The sequence below is a fragment of the Herpailurus yagouaroundi genome, unplaced genomic scaffold (genome assembly GCF_014898765.1).
Source record: "Herpailurus yagouaroundi ecotype Mexico unplaced genomic scaffold, PumYag 139, whole genome shotgun sequence".
Lineage (NCBI taxonomy): Eukaryota > Metazoa > Chordata > Mammalia > Carnivora > Felidae > Herpailurus > Herpailurus yagouaroundi.
In genome coordinates, this window is record NW_024412394.1 from 82,811,953 (window position 1) to 82,822,868 (window position 10,916).

At 36.1% G+C, this 10,916-nt stretch overlaps 1 long non-coding RNA gene across 1 annotated transcript; it reads left to right on the top strand.

Moving 5' to 3' along the window:
- Positions 1-964: 964 nt before the first annotated feature.
- On the top strand, positions 965-4,833 carry LOC121030020 (uncharacterized). The gene is made up of 2 exons (XR_005790039.1): positions 965-1,637; positions 4,254-4,833. It is a non-coding gene; the product is annotated as an uncharacterized LOC121030020 (long non-coding RNA).
- Positions 4,834-10,916: the final 6,083 nt, after the last annotated feature.

The window sequence follows — 10,916 nt, forward strand, 5'->3', positions numbered from 1 at the left end:
AATTCTGTTATTTTGCTGAATTTCAATCATATATAAAAAATCATAACTTTATCCGTTTACCTTTCTGTTACAAAGTTATATTTGTCAAAGTAGGAAAATAGAATATATTTTATTTAAAAGTTGCCTTGATTTGTAACTTGTGAATATACAGAATTTAGTATGTTTGCCTCCATTTGCATTCATGCCCCTGGGCTTTCAAATGTTAAGTTTCATTGGGATGGCTTATTAATTGGTATAGACTTCACAATGTTTCAACATTTTACTTTTTACAGATTATTGCAAAATTGAAATGATTTAAACAAATATCTTTTAAGGGCTTACTTTAGTTTTTTTAGCTGGTTTTCTAAATGCCAGTTCTGATGGCCACCATTCAGGAGACCATCTCTGCAGGCTTCTTGTGTGGCACGAGCTCTTTAAGAGTTGCCAGGGAGATATAGTGGGTGCAAAAACTGCATCCTTCTCTGCCCTTCCCCACCATTGCATCTCTTTTCTCTTGACTGCCTCCATTCTGTTGATTTTGCTCCAAGATCTTTTCCTCTGATTTGCCCTTTGTATTGATATCTTTGGGCAGTTGGCCAAGTTTCTAATTTGGCATCACCTCAAAATGTTGCATTTGCTGCCATCTCCTTCATACTCCACTCATGGCACCTTCCCACCCCAACCTTCTTAGCTCCCCAGTGGCCATCCCACACACTTCCCATACTGGGAATGAAGAGAAGAGATAGTTTTGTAAATAAGCTAAACTTTCATATAACCAAAATTCAATTGATAATTCCTAAAATCCTTATAAATGCATTTCTTCGAAATACAGGGTTTTAGTAATATAAAAGTGATTGTACCTGGAGAGTGAGATTCAATATTAGAAGGAGTAATTTATAATTTTAAACCATTCTATACAATTTGATTTTTTTTTCTTTTTACTACACACATGATTTGCATTAAGTTCAATTATTTTTGATTGGTCTTACACCCTTTAATAATAAGAGCTCACTCAAATTCAGTTTGTGTGGCTGGATAAGAAACAAAGATTTTCCTTCTTACTTGTGGTATCTGCTTCCATCAGGTTGTTTCACTCTTTCCCAGCTATAAAATAAATATCCAGTATATATCAATGGAAGGAGAAAATCCCCTTGAAGTTAATGATGTCAGTGTTGTCAATCTATTGCAATGCCTCATCCTCTCCTCAGTCTAGCAGAGGATGTTTGAGTTAAAGCAGCATTGGCCTTGTACTATATGACCGTATAAGACTGTGTCCTCAGAACATAATGGTCATCAATTCCATTAGTCAATTTCCACTGTTTTTTTGGATCCATTACTATATACTGTATACTGTGTCACTGTATGCACATTCCTGTACACTGTGCTTCTGATGTTTTAATGGGCTTATGCTTCCCAGATAGGCAAGACTTTTTTAATCAGGCTAGTATTTATATTTTTAAATCAATTGGATAGTTTACATAGAGAAAAGTCTCCAAATTGGCTTTTCCTTTTGTTTTAAAATAATTTATTCTTTCAATACCCCCCTTTCTCCCCCACCCTTGGCTTCTTCCAGGTAGATACTAGGAGTACAAACATGAATAAAAATGGCCTTGATACTAAAAGAATTCATAGTCTAGAAATAATTATACTTCATCTCGGTAAGTATTATGGCTATGTATAAATAAAATGGAGCACAAAAGTGGGAACCAACAAGATTAAAAATGACATTCTCCACTTGAATGGAATAGGCCTTTTGGAATTTAGTCTATTTAGTAATATTAACTATAATCATTATTTTTAAAATAATTATTTATAATTTGCTACAGATAATTTATATCTTTTCAAATGACTAAGTGATTTATTTAGAAATAAACTGAATTTAGTATCCAGTGAAAGATTAAGTCCAGACTATCCTTAATTTTACTTATGAAGTAGACAAACTAAATGATTTTCTGATTTTTTTCTTCTTTACAAATAAATTCTTTCTTTTTAAATTTTTTTTTTCAACATTTATTTATTTTTGGGACAGAGAGAGACAGAGCATGAACGGGGAAGGGGCAGAGAGAGAGGGAGACACAGAATCGGAAACAGGCTCCAGGCTCTGAGCCATCAGCCCAGAGCCTGACGCGGGGCTGGAACTCCCGGACCGCGAGATCGTGACCTGGCTGAAGTCGGACGCTTAACCGACTGCGCCACCCAGGCGCCCCACAAATAAATTCTTTCTACTTTCCATTGAGAACCTATTCTAATTTCTTTCTTTCTTCGTGTTTTTTTTTTTTTTTTTTTTTTTTTCCTAGCTCCTGGTGAACTGTACCCATCTTTTTTTAGATATGAAATCAATGTATCCCAGACCAGGCCACATCCTGGCTACTCTCCCAAGTAAATCACAGTGAAAAAAAGTGAACTCTGAAGTATGCAAAACTAGTTGGAGGAATCAAATAAATACAAATTTGGTGTTTTATATTCAGTGTAGCCTTGATTTTGGAAAATATATGAAAATTCTACATAGGAGAGTTGCTAGCTATTTATTTATTTAATTTATTTATTTATACCTTGGTTTTCTCACTAAGGAACCCATTACAACTTTTCTATCTTCACCATATAAAATAATATATTAAGTGCTTTCAAAGATGATTAGTATACTTATCCTTCTCTAAATCAGCATCTAAAAAGTTAACATGTCTCTATCTGAGAATTTTAAGACTAACAGCACTATTGTATGGACAACTGCAAAGATGATGTGAATTAGTCAGTTTCATTAATTTGTTTTAGCAAGGGATTTAGAGTCTTCCCAAACCAATAATTAAGAGATTTCCAACTACTCTTGAGGTTTACATTAACTGCTTTGGGGGCTATCAGTTTTTAGTAGGTATACTTGTTGAAATGCCTAGATGAGTAGATTTGATCTGGAATGATAGTTCATATATAATTCAGTAGGACCAGCAAAACTTCCCGTGTCCACTTTCCGAAGTGCCAACCACATGTGTTTTTCCCTTACTACTCCAATGTAAGCCTGAATTCTAGACATTATGAAACATGTTAGCCAGACCCCTACAGGCTTTTAGTAAACAGAATTGAGTGTAAATAATATTTATGACTTCGTAGACTACTTGGCCAAATCCACCTTAAAAGACAGTTTCATTCTGCTTATACAGCAATGTTTCACCATCTACAGTAGCACACATGCACATATACAAATTACACTTGGACCAAGCCAAAAGAAGAGACAAAAATGTAATTCACCCAGGAAAGAAATGTATAAAGGAAGGTGACTAAACTGAGACTTCATACAACTGTTTATTTGTCATAAAACTATCCGTGAGCTAAGATATAAGCATAAGCATTAAGTGAATGACAGTTGTTTTATTGTATTTTCAACGTTTTTAGTTGTATCTTAAAAAATACCAGATGCTGTTCACATGATGCCAAACATATGGCTTTTGCCTGTGCTCTTGTGATCTGTAGTAGATTGCTATAATGTACAGGGCAGGGAAAAAAACCGATTTACAGATAGCCCTGGCCTGAGTGGCTTACAGCTGGATCTAATTTCACTGAACTGATCGCCTCTCCCTCCAGCACCTTCTATTTTATCAAATGCCACATATTGTTTTTTTGAAGTGGTTCTTGTTGTCCTAGTGAATACCACAGATGGATAGCACACAGGACATTTGGTTGTCTGCTTTCTGCCTAAGGTCAGGACCTACTGTTGTTCATGTTTGGGTGGAGGACGTATTTCATGGGACTGCCCAAGAAATTTAATGAGTTTCAGCTGTCTAAGAGATAATGTATAAGACATTGCTCACTTGGTTGACATACTTAGAGGCCATTATAGTCATCTGGGTTCTTAGGCACTAATATGGTTCCTCCCAAGTGTGTCTTTTCTTTGTATCAGTTACTAAGCTGACATATCACCTGGAGAGATGATGAAAAGGATAAGAAGAAGAATGAATAAATGCTAATAATTACTCAATTTAATTGTGATTGTCTATATACTTTTCTGTCTCTCCTACTAGATTTTAAGCTTCTTGCGGGAATAAAATATGTCTTGTTCAACATTTAATGGTCTGCACATTAGCCCAAGGGCTGTACACAGTAGGGACTTAAGTATTTTTTGAATGAATAGACGAAAGAGCAAGCATTCAAAGAGTTTCTGTAGATAATTATGGAGGAAGAGGATGAGTAGGATATGAATGGTAAGATTGTAGATCTGTGTTTCCTAATTTTTCTCTAAGCCCTCTCGTTTTAAGATCCATCTTTGTTTCTGCTTGTTATAGGATCTGTTTCTTTGTATGTACATTTGCTACATTTTACCTATCACTCCCTAACTGATGGATGCCAAGACTGACTCCATATCCCTTCCAACACAAAGACTGACTCCATCTCCCTTCCAACACGGGATAATTTCCAGGCATCTCTACTGCGCCATGATATTATGATGTGGGACCATATGGGAAACAATTGCTATCCACACTTGCAGGTGGGGCTGGTTGTGTTTTAAAATGTTACTGAAACCATAGTTTCTGCCCCCCCCCCCTTTTTTTTAATGGGAGACTTTTCCATGAGGTTTCTACCTCCTTGGGCTTCATTTAGGAAACCAGGCACAGATTTTCCAAAACCACCTATAGGGATTCTCTTGTCTACCACTGCCTTCTCCAGTTAAGTCCACTGAGAGGAGAGTACATTTCTTTTTGCTCTCTGAAACCCAGCCATATCCAACATATTCAAACTAGTTTACATTGTCAGGGCAATGAAAACTATATATTACAGTTCTGTGTGTATAGGACAGTCATCTTCATGGCTTAGCCTTTTGAGTGCTGTAACACCCCACTAGTAAATAAAAATTGGTTTCCCATATCTGTTCTTGCCTTCTTATGATCCATTATCTACAATGTAGCTAGTTGTTCTTTAAAAAAAAAATTAAGGACTTATTATTTTTTTCAATTTGTCTTTACAAACTACACATAACCCAAAACTTGCCATCTTAACACTTTTTAAGTGGATAGTTCAGTGGTATTAAATACATTCATAATGTTCTACAACCATCACCACCATCCATCTTCATAACAATTTCATCTTGTAAAACTAAAACTCCATACCCTATGTTTTCTTCTAAGAGTTTTATAGTTTAGGTCTTACATTTAGGTTCTTGATCATTTTAAAATAATTTTTGTATATAGTGTTAGCTAAGGGTTCAACTTCATTCTTTTATCTGTAGATATCCAGTTTTCTAAACATCATTTGTTGAAAAGACTGTCCTTTATCTAATGAATGCTTTTTGCACCACTGTAAAAAATCATTTGACCAAGAGAAGATAACAGAGTAGGAGGATCCCAAGCTCCCCTGTCCCATGCATACAACTAGTTAAAACCCACATCAGTTAAATAATGCAGAAAATTACCTGAAGACTGGCAGAGCATATTCTTCACAGGTAGATGTAGAGAAAAGTCCACACTGAAGAGGATAGGAAGGGTAGAGTTGCAGTCGGGAGCCAAATGAACCCACGGGGTAGTCCATGAGAGGGAGGTACGTGAAAGGTGTTGGAGAAGGGAGAGGACCAGACCCCCACACCAGGCACTGAGGCACAAAGAGATGGCACAACAGCAACCCTGCTAGGATACAGCATAGAGTCAGCAATTTGGATAACACCTGGAGTATATAGAAGGAGATTTATTTATTAACCTCAGAGCTTGTGCTGGAGGGGCAGAAAGTCTTGGGAGACTTCTTCAAGAACAAAAGAGCTGGCAGGAGACATTTTCCTCTGCCACCTCCCACCTACATACACAGACACCTGTGAGACCCAGCATGACTTGAACACTCTCCACCTAGCTTGCTAACAACATGCTCTGCCCCCATGTGCTTCTGCAGATCCACCCCCTCCAACCCAGCCATCTCTACAGTTTTACCAGGCAGCTAGAGGCTCCCTCACACAGAGGATCAGCTCTGACCTTGCTAGCAATGCACATCCTACTTCCACATTCCCCTACAGACCTGCTCCTTCTAATACTCTCCTGGCTAGAGCTCATCCAAAGTCCCACAAGCCTGGCAGTGTGCCAGCACCCTAACAAGAGCCAGCACCACTCCAAAGTGACCCCTGCCCCAGGAAGAAGGGAAAATAACCACACACACCAGACCAACTGTGGCCCCAGCAGTGAGCTGGGGGCAGTCATCTGTTCTGACTGCAGCCCCACCCACCAGTGAAAACTTCTGAGGAGACAACACAGAGAAAGTGCCATGTAGTTCAGTGCTACTGCATCTCTGGCAAATGCCTGATCTCACCTCAAGCCCAAAGTGACCCCGGACTGGCCCATTAACAACACAGGGACAAAAGAAGCAAAGAGAATCATTGCACACAGCTGGACTAAAGACATATGTGCTTCAGCCACAACAGTAGGGTGACACATAGGAGACACTCTTGAAGTGCCAGTTTCTGGTGAACAGGGGACATTGCACTTCAGGGTAGCACAGGATCTCTTATTCATAGAGCCACTACTTTCGAGAGCAAGAGACCTGACTTTCCTAAGAAAGAAATGTGGAAACATAGTAACAGACACAGAAAATTACACAAAATGAGACAGAGGAGTATGTCCCAAATGAAAGAACAGGACAAACTCATAGAAGAGAGCTAAATAAAAGAAAGATGAATACTATGCCTCATGGAGAATTTTAAGTAATGGTCATAAAGATACTTAACTTGAGAAAAGAGTGCAGGACCTCAGTAAGACCCTTAATAACGAGAAAACGTGAAAAAGAACCAATCAGACTTGAAGAACTCAATAACTAGTGTAATAAATATACACTAGAGGTAATAAATAGTAGACTAGAGGAAGAAGAATGGCTTAACGACCTAGAGGACAGAGTAATGGAAAGCAATCAAGCTCAATAGGAAAAATAATAAGTAACGAACATAGGAAACTCAGTGACATCATAAAGAGTTATAGCATTTACATTATAGGGATCCCAAAAGGAAAAAAGAGAAAGGGGAGCAAAAATTTTATTTGAAGAAATAATACCTAAAAACTTTCTGAATCTGGGGGATGAAACAGAAATCCAGATCTAGCAGGCAAAGAGAGCCCCCAACAAGGGGATCCACACCAAGACACATAGTAATTCAAATGGAAAAATGTAGTGAGAAAGAGAATTTTTAAAGCATCAAGAGAAAATAAAGCAGTTACATACAAGGGAAACCCCATAAGGCTATCAGCTGATTTTTCAGCAGAAATTTTTCATGCCAGAAAGGAGTCATATGATGTATTCAAAGTGCTGAAGGAAAAAAAAAACCCTACAGCCAGGAATACTCTATTCAGCAAGGCTATTTTTCAGAATAGAAGGAGAGATAAAGAATTGCCCAGAAAAACAAAAGGTAAAGGAATTCATGACCACTAAACTAGCTCTACAAGAAATGTTAAAAGGGATTCTTTCAATGGAATGGAAAGACTGTAAGTAGGAGTAAGAAAAGTTGGAAGCACAAAAACAGTAAAATGAAGCATATCTATAAAGATGAGTCAAGGTATTTACAAAATAAAAGGATGTAAATTATGACACCATAAACCTAAAACGTGGGGTTGGGGAAGAGGAGAAAAGAATCAGTTCAAATTAATGCCCATCAATTTAGTATAGATTGGTTATGCACAAGATGTTATACATAAATCTAATAGTAACCACAAGTCAAAAACAAGTAATAAATATCAAAAAATAAAGAGAAAGAAACCCAAGTATATCAGTAAAGAAAGCCAGAAAGCCATGAGAGAAGAGAGCAAGAAAAGAAAGAGAACTATGAAAACAACCATAAAACAAATAAAAAGATGGCAATAACTATATACCTATCAATAATGACTTTGAATGTAAATGGACTAACTGCTCCATTCAAAAGACGTAAGGTGATGGAATAGATAGAAAAGCAAGACCCATCTGTACGTTGCCTACAAGAAACTCATTTCACACCTAAAGACACATGCAGATTGAAAGTGAAAGGATGGAAAATAATTTATCATGCAAATGGCAGTGGAAAGAAAGCTAGGGGGTCAATATTTATATTGGGCAAAATAGACTGTAAAGCAAAGAGTAACAAGAGACAAAGAAGAATAAACCAACGAGATAATGCAACAATTATAAATATTTATGAACCCAATATGAAAGCACCCAAATATGTAAAGCAGCTAATAACAAACATTAAAGAAGTAATTAATAGTAATACAATAATAGTAGGGGACTTTAACTCTCCACTTACATCAATAGATAGATCATCCAAATAGAAAATCAACAAGGAAACAGTGGCTTTGAATGACACATTGGACCAGATGGATCTAGCAGATATATTCAGAACATTCCATTCTAAAACAGCAAAATATACATTCTTTTCAAGTGTACATGGAACATTCTCCAGAATAGATCATATGTTATGCCACAAAACAAATATGAATGAATTTAAAAAGATTGAAGTCATACCATGCATCTTTTCCAACCACAGTGCTATAAACTAGAAATCAACCAAAAGAAAACAATCTGGAAAAAACACAAATACATGGAGGTTAAATAACATGCTACTAAACAATGAGTGGATGGGTCAACAAAGAAATCAAAGAAGAAATGAAAAAAAATACATGGAGACAAATGAAAATGAAAACACAATAGTCCAAAATCTTAGGTATGCAATAAAAACTGTTCTAAGAGGCAAGTTTACACTAAAGGAAGTTTACAGTCCTGCCTCAAGAAGCAAGAAAAATCTCAAATAAACAACCTAACCTTACACCTACAGGAGCTAGAAAAAGAAAAAAAACAAAACCCAAAACCAGTTAAGGAAGGAAATAATAACAATTAGAACAGAAAGAAATGAAATAGAAACTAAACAACAACAGTAAAAACCCCACAATAGAACAGGTCAATGAAATCAGGAGGGTTTTTTTATTTTTAAGTTCATTTACTTATTTTGAGAGAGAGAGAGACAGCAGGAGGAGCAGAGAGGGCGGGGAGAGAGAGAATCCCAAGCAGGCTCTGCACTATCAGTGCAGAACCTAACATGGGGCTCAAAATCACAAACCATGAGATCATGACCTGAGCTGAAACGAAGAGTCAGACACTTAACCAACTCAGCTACCCAGGCACCTCAGAAGCTGTCTTTTTGTACAGATCAACAAATTTGATAGACCTTTAGACAAACTCATCAAAAGAGAGGGTTGGGGAGAGAGAGAAGGAGAACTGAAAATCTAAAATGAAAAGATAAATAAAAACTGATACCACAGAGATAACAAAGGATTATAAAAGAATGTTATGAAAAACTATATTTCAACAAATTGGACAACCTAGAAGAAATGGATAAATTGCTAGAAATATATAATCTCTCAAAACTGCAATAGGAAGAAATTGAAATTATGAACAGATCACTTACCAGCAATAAAATTGAATCCATAACCAAAAAAAACTCTAAACAACAAAAGTCCAGGACCTGACGACTTCACAGGTGAATTTTACCAAACAGTTTAAGAAGAGTTAATACCTATTCTTCTCAAACTATTCAAAAAATAGAAGAGGAAGGAATGCTTCCAAATTCATTTTATGAAACCAGCATTACCATAATACCAAAACCAGATAAAGACAAAACAAAAAAATAGCTACAGGCCAATCTCTCTGATAAAGGTAGATGCTAAAGTTCTCAAGAAAATATTAACAAATTGAATCCAAAAATATTTTTAAAAAATCATTCACCAGGATCAAGTGGAATTTATTCATGGGATGCAAGTATGGTTCAAGATTCACAAATCAATTAACATGATACATTCACATCAAGACAATGATAAAAGCCATATGATCACCTCAATAGATGCAGAAAAAGCATTTGACAAAGTGTAACATCACTTATGATAATAACCCTCAACAAACTAGATTTAGAGGGAGCATATCTCAACATAATAAAGACCATAAATGAAAAGCCCACAGCTAACATCATACTCAATTATGAGAAACTGAGAACTTTTCTCGTAAAATCAGGAACAAGACAAGGATGTCCACTCTCATCATTTTTACTCAACATAAACAGTACTGAAAATCCAATTCATAGCATTCAGACAAAAAGAGATAAAAAACTATCTAAATAAGTATTGAAGAAGTAAAATTTTCACTATTTGTAGGTGACATGATACTATATACAGAAAACCCTGAAGACGACCTCAAAAAACCACTAGAATTTATAAATGAATTCAATCACATTGCAGGATACAAAATCAATATACAGAAATCCATTGCATTTCTATAAATCAAGACGTAGCAGAAAGCAAAAGTAAGAAAACAGTCCCATTTATAATTGTACCAAAAAAGAATAAAATGCCTGGGAATAAACTTAACCATAGAAGTGAAAGATCTATAATCTGAAAACTATAAAACACTGATGAAAGAAGTTGAAGATGACACAAATGGAAATATATTCCATGTTCCTGGATTGGGAGAATAAATATTGTTAAGATGTTTGTACTAACCAAAGCTAGCTACAGATTTAATGCAATCCCTATCAAAATGCCAACACCTTTTTTCACAGAACTAGAACAAATAATCCTAAAATCTGTATGGAATCACAAAAGACACCTAATAGCCAAAGAAATCTTGAGAAAGAACAAAACTGGGGGTATCACAATTCCAAATGCAAGATATACTGCAAAGTATAGTATCAAAACAGTATGGTACTGGTCCAAAAATGAATACATAGATCGATGGAACAGAATAGAGAACCCAGAAATGAACCCACAATAATATGGTCAATCTGTGACAAAGGAGGCAAGAATATGCAATAGAAAAAGACAGTCTCTTCAACAAGTAGTGTTGGGAAAACTAGACAGGTACATGCAAAAGAATGAAACTGGGCCACTTTCTTACAATGTACACAAAAATGAACTTGAAATGGATTAAAGACCTAAGTGTGAGACCTAAAACCATAAAAATCCTAGATG